This window comes from Neolamprologus multifasciatus, chromosome 2, assembly GCF_963576455.1.
Source record: "Neolamprologus multifasciatus chromosome 2, fNeoMul1.2, whole genome shotgun sequence".
Classification (NCBI taxonomy): domain Eukaryota; kingdom Metazoa; phylum Chordata; class Actinopteri; order Cichliformes; family Cichlidae; genus Neolamprologus; species Neolamprologus multifasciatus.
In genome coordinates, this window is record NC_140440.1 from 13,389,563 (window position 1) to 13,410,180 (window position 20,618).

The 20,618-nt window shown below is 42.5% G+C and overlaps 1 long non-coding RNA gene across 1 annotated transcript; it reads right to left on the reverse strand.

The window, feature by feature from the left end:
- Positions 1-3,703: 3,703 nt before the first annotated feature.
- Positions 3,704-4,664, reverse strand: LOC146524091 (uncharacterized). Its single transcript, XR_014877654.1, has 2 exons — positions 4,247-4,664; positions 3,704-3,859 (listed from the first exon to the last, which is right to left on the reverse strand). It is a non-coding gene; the product is annotated as an uncharacterized LOC146524091 (long non-coding RNA).
- Positions 4,665-20,618: the final 15,954 nt, after the last annotated feature.

Genomic DNA, 20,618 nt, shown 5'->3' on the forward strand with positions numbered 1-20,618 from the left:
ACGTTGGGTGAGTGTTGAGTAATGGCATATAATAGCATGAGGGTGGGAATGGATGATTGTATCTGTGTGTGCCTGTTTGTCTGTGTCTATATGTCAGGTTGGGTATCAGACGCCACCTCTCTGGGGACATCTCAGGTCCTCCAAGGTATGGAGGCCTATTTCCCCCCACCACTCCCCCTGCCAGTGGCAGATGCCCTCAGACATCGGTGCATTGGTGGTTCTTAGTTTCCGGGAATGGGCGTTCAGGTATGCACCGGCTCACTCCTAATGGCTGCTTGGAGCCTGGGGCCCCCTTTGAGGCCCGGTCCACTCTGGCACAGCTGGCTGCCGGTGGAGCTCACGGGCACGTCACTGCAACTCTCTCTGGCTTCTGCTCCACAGTTGCTGAGTGACCCCTCATCTGGGACTCTCCTCAGCTCTTTCTGGGAGAGTGGCACGGCTGCCCCTCTGTTGGTCTTCCTTGGTCTCTTGTGCTCTGAGGGCCTCTGGATGTCTGGAGCCTGAAACTCCTCCATACCTGCTTCATGCCCTGGAGCACGGGGCTATGGCTCCCCACACCCTCTACCAGATCGTCACAGGTGCTCACTGACACAAACTACACCTTTTTTGGCTGCTAACTCAAAGCACACTGTGCACTGTCGATCTTACGTGCTGCACAATAATATTCAATATTTAGTATTTACTGTTATATTCACATAGATCATCACGATAATGTTGTTTATTATATTGTTCTCTTTTTTTTTGCTTGTTTTCTCTTTTTTCTTTCTCAGCAGGTGATCCAGGTGATTGATATTTGTATTTTTTGTCTTTTTGTTTTGTTTGGTTTTGTTTTTTGCCTTTGTTCCTCTTCCCTGCTGTTTTTCTTTCCCTACCTCTCTTTCTTTCTCCCTTTTCTTTCCTCCAGTCATGTTTGTCCCGTGTGTAGCAAGTGAAAATAAAATAAACAATAAAGACAAAGGTCAAATAAATGGACCAATACGGTAAGGCCGAGATGATCCATTTGGTAAAGTAAATCCGTTGGGCATCTTTCTTGGTCTTTAGACAATAATTCTGATGGCAAAAGAACAAAAAGAAGAAAAAAAAGGAAAAACTCATGCCCTGTATTTGTAATGACCAATGTGGTGCAACTGCTGTCGTTCCAAAAAAAGGCCAGTTGTCTTGCCTTTGGCTTCCATAACCACTGATGTCAGAAACTTTAAAATTTTTTATTTACAGTTTATTATTTGATTTTCTGGTTTCAGGTATTAGTGAAGACAGTATACATCATGTCTCCAAAAGTTGATTCTGTTCATCTGGACGTAGCGTTTTCTGGGAGAAACGTTTCGTCACTCATCCAGGTGACTTCTTCAGTCTCAGCTGACTGCAGGTTTGGGCTGTGAGCCCACTGTTCCTTCAGTGGGCTGATTTCAGTCATTATGCAAATGTACTGTTTATAAGATTGGAAACCTGCAGTCAGCTGAGACTGAAGAAGTCACCTGGATGAGTGACGAAACTTTTCTCCCAGAAAACGCTACGTTTCAAGAATCAACTTTTGGAGATTTATTTTCCTAGATGATTGAGAATGCATCAAGAAGTATACATCATGGTTATTTTGTGATGTATGACAAAATAACCCATTACAGTCTAGATGGACAGTAAAGCAGCGTATGCTTTCAGCTTGATCTTCAGGTTGCTGCTATATAACTGTAGCAAGTCATACAATCACTTGATCAATTTCTCAGGAAGATCCCTCTCTGGCTCACAGCCAATGGGTGAGTATTGATCAAGTGTGCAAACCATTCCTCCCTCAAAGTGGTTTATGCAGTTGATTAATGGTGTAAATTTGGGTTAAAATAGCATTAAATGCCTTTTTTTTTTTTTACTTTAATCAATGCATAAAATCTTGGTCTCGTCTCAACTTTGTCTTGGTCTTGAGTCAGTGTGTCTTGGTATTGTCTTGGTCCTGGTTTAGGCGGTCTTGACTACAAGTCTACCTTATAGTAACATATATTTTTTAAACCTGGCAACGTGGCCACCACGTGTGACAAATAGCCATAGACTAAGCAATAGGTATATCATTGCTCAACATCCTCCATTGTTGTGGTGTTCACAACAAATGACATCACAGGACTTTTGGCCAGTTCGTGGACATGTTCGAGTTGAAAATTCCGACTTCAACTGGAAAAACACTACATGATTTAAAGGAGACAGAATTTAGAAAGAAAAGATGGGCAAGAGTACTTCAATTAGAGCTTCTGAATGTTGGTTTTCATTTAATATCGATTAAGTGCCCATAGCTGATGTCACGATGACTACGTCCATCGTTTATATACAGTCTGTAATCACTTGCCTATAGATGAGAACTTGTAACAAGGATTAAATAGTGCTGTTTCAAAGTGACCATCCAAATGATCCTAATGACCTGCACATCAGGGTTGGTATCCAGTGAGGTTGAAGTAAAACATGTCCCAAGTACTACTGAAGACATTTGTTACATAGCTGCTGCAGTGGACCTGATCAGAGGCCCACTGATAAGACCTGCCACTAGCTGTCAATCACCATATAGCATACACCGTTTTCTGTTGACTTTGAACCTTGCAGTCCAGCCAAGACACCCCGAGGAACTGGATGTGTAACAATGAAGCTCCTCTGCGGTACACACCTTGATATTTTCGCCATCAATCTCGACCAGTCTCTCCCTGGTCATTGGATGTTCTTTTGGCAGACTGAAAGCATGGTTTGGAGTATTGTGGACATTAATCTGAATGACCTTCCCCTTGTCATTTATGCCAGATTTGTCCTCCACTACTACTGTGAGTCTAACAGGGACATGATAGATTACAGTCACTGAAGTAATTCAGCAGGAAAAGGTCAACCACCCAGACACACAGACTTACTACAGAGCTGATTGCATGACATCAGAAGGGAAGAGGGTCAGGAGAGTCCTTACTAAATTCCTCATCGATAAAAAAGGGTTTCTGCTCTATTGAAGGACTGTGTCATATCTACAGAAATTGTAAGTCAGGATATGTGACACTTCACAATCTATGAACTGTGATCCTGAACATGCATCGGCGTAACTTTGTGCTGAACATTGGGGGGGTCAAGATCTCTGTCTAAATAAATAAATCTGGGTAAATTCCCAGATGATTAAACATGCAACTATTTTGTTGGTAATAACTGAAATGAGTAAAGAAAATCAACAGCCTATTTATGTAAGATAAGATAATTTTATTGAAGGGGTTATATTGGTTGGGTCTGATTATTTGGGGGGGGGGGGGGGGGCTGTAAATTACAAGGAAAACCTCTTACACTTAAGTCAAAGTCAAAGTGAGTCAAAGATTTGAGCTGCATAACAGCTAATAGAAAACATTTAACATGCCAAAAGTTGAGCATACAGATGCAGCCCCAAAAGCTCCCGACATAAGTTATTTTTTGCCCAGCATAGGTAATGATGCAGATTATTTCAAATATCATCCTCCAAAAGTGCTTGTGTGAAGAAAAATTGCCCTGCTCCCTGCAAAGGGTGGGCTGCTTGGCAGCTCAGTTATGGTACTGTTGGGTGGAAATGAGCCAGGTACAGCGTGTGGTGGTGGTGCACATGCATAGATGTGCCCACCATGGTGTGGTGGCAGGTTGAAAGGTTGTGGTGGTGGATGCATGACTTGTCTTAGCAGTAAAAATCCATCTGCAACTGAACTTGTCTCTCAAGAGTGACTTATAATTTACTGTGATGTTCAGAAGCTCGCCTCTCAGATGTCTCCATCATATCCAGAATTCTTTTCTTCATCTGTATGTCCACCTCTGCAACATTACGCAAATGTGTTTCAGTTGAAAGTCTTCTTTTAAGTCTGTCCTGTCTGTGGCCCTTGAGTTTTGCCTTGACAAAAGGTAGAATAATGAAAAACAAATTAACCACAATAAATGTTAAAATAAATCAGTGGTGGAATACCAAGATTAATATTTACTTAAGTGCTACACTTAAATATTTTAGGTTAAGTGTTCTCTTTTCCTATACTTTTAACTCTACAACATTCTTGAGGTAGGGATTCAACACCAACACAGTTACACTGCAGATTCAGATGAATATAAATCTGTCATTATGATGACTTCGTATAGACTTTATACGAAGTCGTATAGACTTCGTATAAAGAAATGAAGCCGAGCTGTATCATTACTAGGTCAAACCTAAAGGTGCTAAAGGCATCTATAATTGGGCTACTGAAATACAGTAGGGCATTCGTTTATACATGTATGGTAGGCTAACCTTATTTCCCCTGACAAGTCTCCCAGTCCACGTTTTCTTGTTTTTTTTTGCTGTTTCATATTCCAGTTTGATATTGAGGAATAATTCAACCTCACTGTCTGTCACATGTACGACTCAGTTCTGCTTCTATGCGATGTCTTATCAGATTTTGTGCTTTTTTACCAAAATGTGCTATTTGGCTATACTGACTTAAGTAGGAAAGACTCGAATGCTTTTTAGTTCTCAAGTAAGAAGCCAAATTTTTATATTTGTTGAAAAGTTCCGCCGTCTTTGTTCATACTTTCCCGCCCTGGCTTCAAGACTTCTGATTGGCCAACATTTCTGCAAGGTTAGGATTATATCGCCACCTGCTGCTTTGGCGTGCTCCTTACAACGTTTGCCTTTGTTTTTGTTTTTTTGGAAGGGGGGGGGGGGGTTACACGTGGACGGAGATATTTTTCTCAAAACTGCACGTGTGGACGGGATTTTTAAAAAAAAACGAAAACGGAAAATCTCTGTTTTCAAAAATACCAGTCTAAGTGTGGACGCAGCCTAAACAGTAGAGATGTTTGTAGCTTTACGTTAGCTGGACTGACCGGAAGCAGGGTCCATGCGTCACGACTAACCGGATATAGTTTTGAATCGGTTTAGTCCTGCATGTGCTGGCAAAAGGGAAGGCACGAGAAACGATCTCCTGGCCGAATAAGCAAATCTATTTAAATATCCGTGATATCCAGTGATCATGAACTCTGAGTACGAGGATAGCTCCGCGTTATCCCCCGTGGAATCTGGGGACGAGGAGGAAGAGGAGGTATCGGAGGCAGAAACAGAGCAGCTGGGGTCCAGTTCCGACTCGGATGAAGATGAAAGCGGAGAGAAAATTGATGAAACAGCAGCGGCTGGAGATGAAAACGGAGGGAAAATTGATGAAACAGCAGCGGCTGAAGATGAAAACGGAGGGAAAATTGATGAAACAGCATGGACGTCAAAAAATGGAAAAATATCTTGGTCTCCCACAAACGCTGAGACGTTCCGCTACATCCCAGCACCCACTGGTCTGACCCCGGGACCTACACGCTATGCCACTGCCCGAATCGTTGACCCCATATCCAGCTTCGCACTGTTTCTAACGGATGAGATCGTGAAGCATATTGTGTCCATGACAAACCTGCATGGGAATCGCAAAAATCCCGACTGGCGAGATATAGACGCAGATGAGTTTCGGGCTTATGTGGGGCTGCTCGTTTTGTCCGGTGTTTACAGGTCAAAACACGAATCAACGTTGAGCCTCTGGAGTGAAAAATCGGGACGGAGCATTTTCCGGGCTACGATGTCCCAGCATAGGTTTCACAACATCAGCAGAGCACTGCGGTTTGATGATAAGCTTTCCCGCCCCCAGTGCCGTGTTGACAAGTTTGCTCCCTTCCGCAAAGTCTGGAACATGTGGACGCACCGCCTGGAGATGCTGTTCAGCCCAGACAGAGATCTCTGTGTGGATGAACAACTCGTCGCGTTCAAAGGCAGGTGCAGCTTCAGGCAGTACATGCCAAAAAAGCCGGCCAAATATGGTATCAAGATTTGGGCAGCCTGTGATGTCAAAACATCCTACGCCTGGAGACTGCAGGTGTACACGGGCAAAGCAGCTCCAGATCGTGTTGAAGTCAACCAGGGGATGAGGGTGGTCCTGGACATGACAGAGGGGCTCCAGGGACACGTCGTCACCTGTGATAATTTTTTCACTTCCTGTGCACTGGCAGATAAGCTACTCAAGAAGAAAATGACCCTGGTTGGCACAATTCGCCAAAACAAGCCTGAGCTTCCACCTCATTTGCTCCAGGCAAAAAAGAGAGAGCTCTTCTCCTCCATCTTCGCTTTTACAAACACCCACACACTTGTGTCTTACACCGCCCGACGGGGCAAGAATGTGCTGCTACTAAGCACAAAACACCGCCGTCCAGACGTGAGCAAAGAAGGGAAGAGAAAGCCTGTAATAATCGAAGATTACAATAAATGCAAAGGAGGTGTCGACAGGCTTGATATGGTAGGTGTCATTACAAACCAGTTACGCATTTATTCATTCATTCTTGCTCATATATTATTGCCTAAAATATATGTAAGTTTTATGCTTTTTTTTTTTTGCTAGGTTGTTGGCACCTACTCCTGCAGGAGGAGAACAAATTATTGGCCAATGGCCCTCTTCCACAATGTCCTTGATGTTTCACTTTACAATGCCTTCGTCCTGTGGACATCAATCGAGTTCTCCTGGCAGGAGAAGAAAGGACACAGACGGAGGCTCTTCATTGAAGAAGTGGGAGAAATGCTGGTGAAACCACACATAGCAAAGAGAGAGCACCTTCCCCGCTCATCAGCCGCTGCAGCAATAGTCACAGATGTGACTGCAGCGGTTGCAGGCTTCTCTCCCATTAAGTGTAAGGGCAGGAGGCGGTGCGAACTTTGCAAACGAAAAAGGAGAAGAACTGTCAACACCTGCTCCAAATGTGAGAAGTATATATGCAAGGACCACAGTGTGTCCATTTGTAACAACTGCGCCGCCTGAGCAGTAGTGATGTGCGGATCGATCCTGAAATATTGATTCCTCCGATACCAATCATTTATGTTCTAGAATCGATACTCACATTAAAATATCGATATTTTAGTAGTTTAGAGTAAATTTGTAGTTTATCATTAACAGGAACACAGTGGAAAGAAACTATCATTCGGATTGTCTACATTCAAAGGAACTACTTCCTCTTCCGCCTTTCACAGTCATGTGCGAAATACGGCTGTATAAATGTCTTGCGGCCCCTTGGCGCGCGCACTCGCAACACTGGCTGAGCGTAGTTGGAGTCATGTGCGGACGTATTTTACATCAACAAACAGCCGAGACGTGGTTTGCATACATGTGTCAAAAAAGGGAGGTGTTGTCGTCATACTTGCCAACCTTGAGAATTAGGGAGACATAAAAAAAGGGGGGGGGGGGGGAGATAAATAAATTACAGTGTTTATTTATCGGATAAAATACGTTAAATATCACCGTTCTTATTGGCCGGCCCGGAAACAGCAGGGGTCCAAATTCAGAGGCTGCTTCCACCTGAGGACCCGGCCTTCGCGGTCTAAAGAAAGCCGGGTAGTACGTCACGAGCTCCCTCGGTGGAGTGAAACTGCCGTCTGCTCCTTGCTATCTAAAATATAACCGGGCACTGACGTAAACTCTTCTGTTTAATCAGTTTTCTGTTTGACGTTTATTCAGCTGTGTGAAAACCCCGGAGGAAACCCACCCGAGGGATTAATAAAGTTAATTGAATTTAATCTAATAACTTTAATCTCAGCCAAACCGATTTACTCACGAACAAATAAAACACTGAAAAAGCCGAACAATAACATTTTTAAGTTATCAAAGTGGCTTATACATCATGTTTAACCCGAGTAGTGAAAGACCGCGGGGGTTTGAAGACGACGTGTCGGCTCAGATATTTGAAGTTTACACAGCTACATTCTCACCTGAAAAATATGTTAAAAGTTTATTTTGCGACCCAGAAAGAGAAATAAGAGAAATATTAAAACTAAGTCGCTGCCGCCATTGTTGGAAACTGGAATTGGCTGGGCCTTATGAATTCTGCGATATGGTTTTTTAATTTTGTTGTCCGGGTGGACAATCGGGAGAAATTCGGGAGAATGGTGGCTCCGGGAGATTTTCGGGAGGGGCACTGAAATTCGGGATTCTTCTGGAAAAGTCGGGAGGGTTGGCATGTATGGTTGTGGCAACATCACTAACCTTGTTAAATGCCTCAGAGTAAATCACATCACAGAATATGACGAGATTATGTTGAGGCGAACTGAAGAGGAGGACAGGGACAGGTGCTCTCACTGAGTACTTTAGTGCTGCAGGCTGGCAAGGTGTTCAAATAGCAAATAGTTCAAATAACAACTTCAGATTTTTTATTTCTATATGATGAATTCTGCATTATTAAGTGATAAGAACAAGTATCTGATGTCCTGTAATCATTATGACGCTATAATATGAGATACAATAAAAGATACAATAAATCAGTGGTATCGCACATCACTACTGAGCAGGACTCTCACACCCAGACACATACTACCTCTCTCTGTCTGTCTGTCTCTCTCCCCATCCCCAACAACATAAATGTTCATGTTTATCTTTCTAAAATAAATGTTTTTCTAGTTCAAACTGAGCTTGTATTTTTATTTACATTAGCAAGGCAATGAACATTTAGTGTGGAAAAAGTGAAACACATCATATACCATTATAGGTTATGATTATTACATTTACATCTGCAAAAAAAATAATGATGAATCAAAATCTAGCTTGGTGCCAATCTAAAGGCCTAATTATAATAGCAATGAAATCTTTCTTGAAATGTATTTTATGGAAAATATTTCAGTTCTTTGTTTTTTTCCAGTTAAAACACAGTGCAGTTATGTAAACATATTGGCCTTCAAAGGGTTAAAACCCCCAAATATAGACCGACTCATTTATAGTGCAAAACAATATTAATATATAACATTATTATTGCACTTTTTGGGAAGCTGCCAGTTTTTGTCATTAGAAACAATTCAGGATATTTAAGGATCTCCTTTGGGTTAAAGGGGACATGCAATGCTACACATAACTGACATAGACATAGACTCCAGCGTGTGGAGCTGGATTTAAGAATTAAGTCCTTAAAGTTTTAAAAACATGTTTACTGCCATTTTCTGTCAGTGGCAACCGTATTGATAACGTATTGATCCAATATCAGCATTTCATGTTGCAGGATCAATTCCCATATGAAAATATCGATATCTAATTTGATTACATTTGTTTTTAATCATAAATACGACGTACAGACAAAATTAAACTCAGTAGTATGTTTTGTCTGTCCACATTCACTCCGACCCACATACTGACTACATAAAAGTTGTGAGCATACTGCATGCCTCGACTGTACATTTAGTTCAGTTAGCCATAAGGCTCAGATGAGCACAGAGCTTTTAGATATAACATTCCTACTGCTTCAGTACTATATTCGGCCACAGCGTTCACCTGGGTAGCCTGCATGTCTGTTTTCTATAGTTCTATAAATATGACAACCTGCCCAAGTATCTTTGTCACTAGTTTGCTGGCATTTCTTTTATTCATTAAATCAGGAAAATAAAGGTTTTCATTACATTACAACAGCATTCTCACCCTTCCTGCGGACAAGGCTGGGTGCACAGTTTTGCTAAACCAAAAAGACTATGATAGGAAATTTTGTCACTGCTCAGTGACAAAAATATTTATGAGGCCCTGAAACGAGACCCAGGAAGTGGCTACAGGAAGAGGGTGATAGATGTCTGAAGCAGTTAGAACAGGACAATGCTATTAACCAGACATCGTACCGCAGGATATTCTCATTACTCTGGACGTCCTAAGTTCACATGGGAGTCCAGGCTTCCCGAGAACGCAGCACGATCGTTCTACAATTGCAATGGCAGTGTACTTGATGACATCACAGCTCTATCCCCTCTTAATTTAACTGTGATTACTATTTGCAATGAAAATTACACATGACATAAAAAGTACACATGATGTAGTAGATTTATTTAAGAAAAAAGTAGTTGTAAAAAGCATGACAATATATTAAGTAATCCAAAGTATTCAGAATACGTTACTCTCATTGAGTAACTAAAGGAATACGTTATAAAATATACTTTGGGCCATGTATTCTGTGATCTGTAGTGGAATACATTTTAAAAGTAACCTTCCCAACACTGTGTAGCGTTGTGCTGTTAAAACAAATCCAGTCGTTACCACACAGATGAGGAGCCTCAGTCATAACAGATGCTCTCTGCAACATGTGGACACAGCCAGCAGCTGTTTGACGCCCCTGCAACTCCTTAAGCTCCATTGTTACACTGAAGGAAAAAGCACCCCAGACCATTATGGCGCCCCCTCCACTGTGGAGCATAGAAAACATCTACTTGTCATGCCAGTAACGTTGGAAACCATCAGGACCATCAAGGTTACATTTTTTCTCATCAGAGAATAAAACTTTCTTTCTCTCTTGCAAAGTCCAAATGGTCAGTTCTGTGGAGTTCAAGGAGACGAGGCCTTTGAAGACGACGGGGCTGCAGTCGGCACCAGTAACGGCCTTAATTTGGGTGGAGGATCATCCAGTGTCTGGCTCAGTGCTGGTGAAAACCTTTTTGGTCTTTCACTTGACTTGTTCCATAACCCCCAGGATCATTTAAGAAATCCCAAATGACTGTCTTACTGCGTCCCACCTCAGCAGTGATGGCGCGCTGTGAGAGACCCCGCTTATGCATTTCAACAACCTGACCACAGTGTGACTACCTGAATCCACACTTTTGCACAGATTTGGCCTTTTAAAGGCACGTGGTCCTAAACTTCTGCTCAGCTGTGAAGTGAAACAGCCTGTCTCAGTTTAAGCGTTGTTCTCAAAAAATGTTTTGTCTCACTCCCATTTCTTCTTGTTGCATGTTGTTAAGATCCATCCATGGAAAATATATTTTTTTTTGCCATTTTTCAAGTGATCTTAAACTTTTATATTTATTTGATGATTTAACGTCTCACACAACCCGTCGTAAGGGGAGGGAGACCTGCTGCTTCCAAGTAGAGCACATTTCATTCATAATGTTGTAAATCCAAGCCCATTATGTATTCATGATTTGAATCCTGGGTTGTGCGAAATCCCAGAAATAAACAAAGTGAATCTGTGAACTAAGGTGTAGGTCTGTTAGATCATGTTGTGGTGATCCTCAAGTTGGGGGATGGCTGTTTATACTGGAGTGCAAAATTAAAACCAAGATGGACAAGAAAAGTTGAAAGCCATCAGGTCCTCAGTTTAGAAAAAAGAGAAAAGAAGAGAAGAAGAAACGAGCAAAAGATGCAGGTAAGCAGATGTGTGATTGGATAATGGCAGGTAATCCTGAAACAATCAGAATCAGAATACTTTATTAATCCCTGAGGAAATTATGTGTGTTACAGTTGCTCCAAGAAGAAATGGTAAAAATAGCAACAGTAACAGACTAAACTCCAAAATACATTATGTTACAGATTTTAATATTAATTAGTCACAGTCAGTTGTTGATTTGTCCTGTTCTCATTGTATGACAAATTATGATGGCTGTTTGGTAGTCGTTTGCATACCATGCATACTCTCTCTCTCTTCATATGTGTGTGTGTGTGTGTTTCTCTGGTGAAATGGTGTGGTTCCGACAACAGTTTTGTGTTAATGTACAATCCTTAATATGTTTTATGTGTGTGTGTGTGTGTGTGTAGGGGGGGGGGGGGGAAGGGGAGGGCTGCCAGAGGGACTGTTCGCCCAGGGCGCCAAACAGGCTAGGACCGCCACTACCGGCCACTTTGATCATTGGTTTGGAAATGCACAGGGGAAAAAAGTCACACATGCACTGGTGAAACAAAACACGATAACAGAGAAATATAATTACAAAAGTTTTGACAGATTCTTGTCTCAAATAAATTTTGAACAAACACATGGTTAGTATATTTAAATGCACCCTAGAACACACATGCATCAACACTACATATGAGCGGGTGGAGGGAGGTTTGGAGTCATCACACACCCCCGTTCTCTGTTGCCTGTTGGGGCGGGAGGGCTGGGAGGAGGAGTTGGCCGTCCAATTGGGGTCTGGAATGTGGGGCCTCCCTGCTGCTGCCGAGTCGGGCGGTCTGCTTCTCTCCACCGCAGGGAAAAGGGTAACACTGTCATGATCCTGGGTCCTTTTGACCCAGCGTTTTGTGTTTTCTATTATTGTGATTTTGGTTCTGTTCTTCCTCGGTTTAGTGTTTATTCGGTTCTGCCCATGTATTCCTGTGTTAAGTCTGCGTTTCTTAGTCTGTGTCCTTGCATGTGTAAGTTCCTGTTTTATTGTGAAAGTCTATGTCTTATGTCAGTGTGTTCTGCTTACGTTTCCCCTGCCTCGTCAGCTGTGATGTCTTCCAGGTGTGTTCCCCTCCTGTTTCCCATCCCCTGATTCCTGCCGTGTGTATTTATAGTGTGTGTTACCTCGTCCTTGTTGCTGGTTCGTCTGTGTTGTTCCCCTCGGTATTTCTGTGTCTCTCCGGCTGTCTCTCTGTGTATTTTGCCGTACCTCCCTGCATCTTCGTTCAGGTTTGTTTTCTTAGCTCTGCCCAGTTTAGGTTTTCCAGTTTCATGTTCATCCACCATTGCTGTTTGTACCCACTCCTGTAAATAAATACTCACCTGCACCAGAGCTGCCGCCTTTTGGGTCCTTTCTACAAACTCCACACGTCTGCCACACTGGACGTGACAGTACGAACCAGCCAGCATGGACCCTGCGGCATTCAATCCGTCCGAGGAGCTCCAGGATGACATCAGCTACAATGTGAAGATCCTCCTCGGGCTGTGGCTGGAGAACCCTCCGTATGAGCTTCGCTGCACCGTTGAAAATCGGCTACAACGGCTCTTTTCCGGCCTGCCATGGCTTTTGAAATTGCTTCCTCTGACCATGCAGCCTTTTCTCCAGCATACACCTCACCTTCTCTCAGCCACTCCTGCCTCGCTGCCCGACTCGCCGGATGTGATCTTGCCCGGCCCGTCGGAGCCGTCTGCAGGGAGGAAACGCCGATCGCGCTGCCGGCGCGCCACCCCACAGCCGGACGTTCGGACTTCTAATTCGCCGGCTGTGGTGAGGACTCTCTTTCGGACTTTGTGACTGTTCATTCAGGGGCTGTGTCTTGTGTGGCAATACGAGCTGCTTATCGCCTGTTCAGCTACCTTCGGCTCAGTCAGCTGCCCAGCAGCCACTCCCGGCTCAGTCAGCTGCCCAGCAGCCACTCCCGGCTCAGTCAGCTGCCCAGCAGCCACTCCCGGCTCAGTCAGCTGCCCAGCAGCCACTCCCGGCTCAGTCAGCTGCCCAGCAGCCACTCCCGGCTCAGTCAGCTGCCCAGCAGCCACTCTCGGCTCAGGCCCCTGCGCCACACTGGACGTGACAAACACTACCTGGGTCTGGGTGCAGTTTCCCCCTCCAGGGGCAAAGGTACCTAGACCTGGGGTATAGAGTACACTTGGGGAGTGTGAGTGTGTGTACAGTGTCTCTCTATGTCTGTCTCCACGTTGGGTGAGTGAGTATTTGCATATGAGGGTGGGAATGGATGTTTGTGTGTGCCTGTTTGTCTGTGTCTATATGTCAGGTTGGGTATCAGACGCCACCTCTCTAGGGACATCTCAGGCCCTCCAAGGTATGGAGGCATATCTCCCCCTGCCAGTGGCAGACGCCCTCAGACATCGGTACATTGGTGGTTCTTAGTGTCCGGGGATGGGCGTTCAGGTACGCACCGGCTCACTCCTGATGGCTGCTTGCCGGGGCAAACCTCTACCAGAGGCCACACCCTCTACCAGATCGTCACAGGTGCTCACTGACACAAACTACACCTTGTTTGGCTGCTAACTCAAAGCACACTGTGCACTGTTGATCGTACGTGCTGCACAATAATATTCAATACTTAGTATTTACTGTTATATTCACATAGATCATCGCAATGATGTGGTTTATTATATTGTTTTTTTTTTTGTTTTGTTTTTTTGCTCGTTTTTTCTTTCTCAACAGGTGATCCAGGTGATATTTGTATTTTTTGTCGTTTTGTTTGTTTTTTGCCTTTGTTCCTCTTCTCCGCTGTTTTTCTTTCCCTACCTCTCTTTCTTTCCCCCAGTCGTGTTTGTCCCGTGTGTAGCAAAAATAAAATAAACAATAAAGACAAAGGTCAAATAAATGGACCAATACGGTAAGGCCGGGATGATCCATTTGGTAAAGTAAATCCGTTGGGCATCTTTGCCAGGTTGGGCACCTGCGCTCAGACGGTTCAGTGCAAAAAAATATATCATTTTTTACACTGGCTGAAAAGCTGCGATTTGATTGGCTGATTCTACGTTACACCTATATGCGAAGGGCCCCCGCGGGGACATGATAGATTACAGTCACTGAAGTAATTCAGCAGGAAAAGGACAACCACCCAGACACACAGACTTACTACAGAGCTGATTGCATGACATCACTGATATTCCTCTCAGGCTCAAATTAAACTTTTCGTTGCTAATGCACAACCAAGTCCAGCAGTGGTACTTCTGAGTAAAAAAAAAAAACTCATAAAATATGTATGTGGGGTAATCAAGTTGTTTGTTTTTAACTGTTGCAAATCGGCAACGCCTGCCTTGAGAGGGATATACACGGTTATATCTACAGAAATTGTAAGTCAGGATATGTGACACTTCACAATCTATGCACTGTGATCCTGAACATGCATCGGCGTAACTTTGTGCTGAACATTGGGGGGGTCAAGATCTCTGTCTAAATAAATAAATCTGGGTAAATTCCCAGATGATTAAACATGCAACTATTTTGTTGGTAATAACTGAAATGAGTAAAGAAAATCAACAGCCTATTTATGTAAGATAAGATAATTTTATTGAAGGGGTTATATTGGTTGGGTCTGGTTATTTGGGGGGGGGGGGGGAGTGGCTGTAAATTACAAGGAAAACCTCTTACACTTAAGTCAAAGTCAAAGTGCTGTTTTGAACAGAAAAAATTTGAGCTGCATAACAGCTAATAGAAAACATTTAACATGCCAAAAGTTGAGCATACAGATGCAGCCCCAAAAGCTCCCAACATAAGTTATTTTTTGCCCAGCATAGGTAATGATGCAGATTATTTCAAATATCATCCTCCAAAAGTGCTTGTGTGAAGAAAAATTGCCCTGCTCCCTGCAAAGGGTGGGCTGCTTGGCAGCTCAGTTATGGTACTGTTGGGTGGAAATGAGCCAGGTACAGCGTGTGGTGGTGGTGCACATGCATAGATGTGCCCACCATGGTATGGTGGCAGGTTGAAAGGTTGTGGTGGTGGATGCATGACTTGTCTTAGCAGTAAAAATCCATCTGCAACTGAACTTGTCTCTCAAGAGTGACTTATAATTTACTGTGATGTTCAGAAGCTTGCCTCTCAGATGTCTCCATCATATCCAGAATTCTTTTCTTCATCTGTATGTCCACCTCTGCAACATTACGCAAATGTGTTTCAGTTGAAAGTCTTCTTTTAAGTCTGTCCTGTCTGTGGCCCTTGAGTTTTGCCTTGACAAAAGGTAGAATAATGAAAAACAAATTAACCACAATAAATGTTAAAAATAAATCAGTGGTGGAATACCAAGATTAATATTTACTTAAGTGCTACACTTAAATATTTTAGGTTAAGTGTTCTCTTTTCCTATACTTTTAACTCTACAACATTCTTGAGGTAGGGATTCAACACCAACACAGTTACACTGCAGATTCAGATGAATCTAAATCTGTCATTATGATGACTTCGTATAGGTTAAGCTACACAGTAGTTAAAGAAATGAAGCCGAGCTGTATCATTACTAGGTCAAACCTAAAGGTGCTAAAGGCATCTATAATTGGGCTACTGAAATACAGTAGGGCATTTGTTTATACACGTATGGTAGGCTAACCTTATTTCCCCTGACAAGTCTCCCAGTCCACGTTTTCTTGTTTTTTTTGCTGTTTCATATTCCAGTGTGATATTGAGGAATAATTCCACCTCACTGTCTGTCACATGTACGACTCAGTTCTGCTTCTATGCGATGTCTTATCAGATTTTGTGCTTTTTTACCAAAATGTGCTATTTGGCTATACTGACTTAAGTAGGAAAGACTCGAATGCTTTTTAGTTCTCAAGTAAGAAGCCAAACTTTTTCACCTTCAGGAAAGAAGTTGAACTCTATGTGAATACAATCCTTTCTTCTCACACCAAAAAAGCTTTAAAAACCATCAATATTTGTAATATGTTTAATGTCTTTGTTGGATTATTCAATGTCTCGCACCCCTCTCTCTTCTTTGCAGTACCACTGCACATTCTCTGTTTGATGTTTTATATTTGTTGTTATTGTTCTGACTCACTACTAACTTTTTTTCAATTCTTCTGGAAGGACCTAAGAATTTTATTGTTTGATGTATTAAAGGAATCGATAGAGAAAAAAGAACTGATGCCAAGCATGAAACAAGGGTTGATAACCCTGATCCCTAAATCGGGTAAGGATAAAAGAATTTTAGACAATTTAAGACCCATCATCTTACTAAACACTGACTATAAGATCCTTTCTGGAGCTGTAGCTGAGAGGCTAAAGAAAGGCATCTCAAACATTATCAGTGAAACACAATCAGGTTTTTTGAAAGGAAGACTAATTCATAACAATATTAGGCTGGTTTTAGACCTCCTTGAGTACAGTGAAATAATCCAAGAGAGAGGATACATCCTGTTCTTGGATTTTTACAAAGCATTTGACTCAGTTGAACATACGTTCATATTTAAAACTCTGCAGTCTTTTTGTTTTGGAGAGGAATTTATCAATGTTATAGAGATGCTATATAATGACATTAACAGCTCTGTTTTGCTAGAACATGGTACATGTTCAAGGTTTGAGGTTAATAGAGGGATAAGGCAGGGATGTAGCAGCTAACCACTTCTGTTCATCATGGTTGCTGAGCTGTTGTCTATTTTGATTAAAAACAGTTACATTGACGGGTTAACTGTGATGGGTGAACAGATAATAATCAGTCAGCTGGGAGATGATATCACCCTGTTTTTAAAAAAATGAGGATCAGATTCCTTTAGCCTTACAGGTGATCAACCACTTCTCCAAAGCTTCTGGCCTACAGCTGAATATTAATAAATGTGAAATTCTAGCTCTGCATGAGTGTCCCCTGCAAGCAATAAATAATATACCGATCAAAAAAGAGGTGAAGTATCTGTGCATTGTAATTTGCAAGGATAAGATATCAACAGAAAATAAGAATATCTGTACCAATATAGAAAAGTGTAAGTCAATTTTAAACAGGTGGCTGCAGAGGGACATAACTCTGTTTGGGAGAATCTTGCTAACCAAAATGGACAGTCTGTCCAGACTGATCTATCCAGCCTTTTCTTTGCCCATATCTCAAAAACTAATTAAATCTATAAATAACCTTAATTTTAGGTTCATATGGAGGAACAAATGTCATTATATAAAGAAAAATGATATGATTAAGAATTATGAAGAGGGTGGGGCTAATGCCATTGACTTTGATGTTATGAATGGTGTACTAAAATTGAAATGGTTAAGGTCTTTCATTAGGAACAAAAATTCCTTTTGGAATATTATTCCCAGTGTGATTTTTGGCAAAATGGGTGGAATAGACTTTTTGTTACGTTGTGACTTTGATTGCAGTTCGTTACCTGTTAAACTCTCAGCTTTCCATCAGCAGGTCCTTCTCTACCGGAAATTAATCTATAAACATAACTTTACTCCTCACAGTACCCCTATATGGAACAACAGGTATATCTGTTTGTGTAGATCTAAAGGGATTTGGGCTGTAGCTCATTTTATGGATGAGAATGGGGTCTTATTAAAACATGAGACGTTTGTGAGAAATTTGATGTAAGATGTACTGCTAAGAGATATAAATCCCCAATGAAAGCTATCCCAGTCCCTTTAAGATCAATGATAAAAGAAGATATTGTGCACTCTAAAATTTCTCCTGGACTGAGGCAGCTCTGCATAGCTGGAGTTGAATTTGGTGACAGCAGGTTTACAAACAAAGTGATCAGGAATATTTTGATAAATGAAATTTGCCCTAATCTGGTTAAAAGAAATTAAATCCTTAAAGAATTTGAGACCATGGAGGTTAAGGCGATAAGAAAAAAGTATATTTCACTTCCTCTTTCCCCTAAAGTAAAAGAGGTTCACTTTAAAATCATTAATGAGATTTATCCAACCAATGAATTCTTAAGACGGAAATTTAATTTAGATGTGAACGCCTGCACATTGTGTGAAAATGATATTGAAAGTCTGGATCACTTGTTTTTCTACTGTGAATCAGTGCACTCCTTCTGGACTGACATGTGGAGCTGGCTACAGTCCAGGAGGATTCAGTTACCGCATTTGACGGTGACAGTAATAAAATTTGGAATACTTGCTGAGAATGCAGATTTTGACCTGTTGATTAGGACGTTTTTGTTAATGGGAAAAAATTTTATTCACAAATGCAGATACTTTAAAGCTAAACCATGTATAAACAGATGGGTGAATGACTTTAAACTCTGGGCTAAATCGCTGAAACTTGTGAATAACAAGAAAGCCCATAAACTTGTTGTTTTATTTAACGAGTTTAATTTATGTTAAAAAAAAAGAAAAAGAAAAAAGAAACCTCCCTATTTTATAATCATGACTGCCCTTCTTTGCTCATGTTATTTTTTGCCTTTGGTTCAAATCCTTCAATGACTGTTCTTTCTTTTTGTACTAACTCTTTCACTTCCGCCGTCTTTGTTTATGCTTTCCCGCCCTGGCTTCAAGACTTCTGATTGGCCAACATTTCTGCAAGGTCAGGATTATATCGCCACCTGTTGCTTTGGCGTGCTCCTTACAACGTTTGCCTTTGTTTTTTTGGAGGGGGGGTGGGAGGTGGGGGTGTTACACGTGGACTGAGATATTTTTCTCAAAACTGCATGTGTGGACGGGATTTTTTTTTTTTTTTTTTTTAAACGAAAACGGAAAAGCTCTGTTTTCAAAACTACCAGTCGTCCACACGTACCTGGGCACTTTTTAAAACGCAGATTTTTCTATGCGTTTGCACCCTCGTCCACACGTAAACGGCGTTTTTGGTCACTGAAAACGGAGCTTTTTAAAAACTCCGGCCAGGGTGGATATTTTGAAAGCTCAGTTTTTGCATTTATGTGTGGACAGACAAATGGATTAAACGCAGCGACAAAGGTGTGCGCCTTTTTTGACGTCACACTGTGCGCCACGTTATTGTTTCGGTGAAATGAATTTCTACAATACTGTTACTGTTAATTGTTCTCTCTGCAGTGTTTAAATGCTTACATATACACACACAGTTACTGTCCTTCCACACATACAACTCGGTTCTGCTTCTATGCCCCAGCTTTGTTTACTTTTTCCCACCGAGGCTTCTAGACTTCTGATTGGCCAACATTTCTACACGGTTAGGAATATAGTGCCACCTGCTGCTTTGGCGTGTTCCTAGCAGCGTTTTCCTTCATTTCTGCCTTTACGTGTGGACGGGATTATTTTTTAAAACGAAAAATCTCAATTTTCAAAAATACCCCCTTTACGTGTGGACATAGCCTAAGTGTGGACGTAGCCTAAACAGTAGAGATGTTTGTAGCTTTACGTTAGCTGGACTGACCGGAAGCAGGGTCCATGCTTCCGGTCTAGTAACTATATCTTACCGGATATAGTTTTGAATCGGTTTAGTCCTGCATGTGCTGGCAAAAGGGAAGGCACGAGAAACGATATCCTGGCCGAATAAGCAAATCTATTTAGATATCCGTGATATCCAGTGATCATGAACTCTGAGTACGAGGATAGCTCCGAGTTATCCCCTGTGGAATCTGGGGACGAGGAGGAAGAGGAGGTATCGGAGGCAGAAACAGAGCAGCTGGGGTCCAGTTCCGACTCGGATGAAGATGAAAGCGGAGAGAAAATTGATGAAACAGCAGCGGCTGGAGATGAAAACGGAGGGAAAATTGATGAAACAGCAGCGGCTGAAGATGAAAACGGAGGGAAAATTGATGAAACAGCAGCGGCTGGAGATGAAAACGGAGGGAAAATTAATAAAGCAGCATGGACGTCAAAAAATGGAAAAATATCTTGGTCTCCCACAAACGCTGAGACGTTCCGCTACATCCCAGCACCCACTGGTCTGACCCCGGGACCTACACGCTATGCCACTGCCCGAATCGTTGACCCCATATCCAGCTTCGCACTGTTTCTAACGGATGAGATCGTGAAGCATATTGTGTCCATGACAAACCTGCATGGGAATCGCAAAATTCCCGACTGGCGAGATATAGACGCAGATGAGTTTCGGGCTTATGTGGGGCTGCTCGTTTTGTCCGGTGTTTTCAGGTCAAAACACGAATCAACGTTGAGCCTCTGGACTGAAAAATGGGGACGGAGCATTTTCCGGGCTACGATGTCCCAGAAGAGGTTTCAACACATCAGCAGAGCACTGCGGTTTGATGATAAGCTATCCCGCCCCCAGTGCCGTGTTGACAAGTTTGCTCCCTTCCGCAAAGTCTGGAACATGTGGACGCACCGCCTGGAGATGCTGTTCAGCCCAGACAGAGATCTCTGTGTGGATGAACAACTCGTCCCGTTCAGAGGCAGGTGCAGCTTCAGGCAGTACATGCCAAAAAAGCCGGCCAAATATGGTATCAAGATTTGGGCAGCCTGTGATGTCAAAACATCCTACGCCTGGAGACTGCAGGTGTACACGGGCAAAGCAGCTCCAGATCGTGTTGAAGTCAACCAGGGGATGAGGGTGGTCCTGGACATGACAGAGGGGCTCCAGGGACAC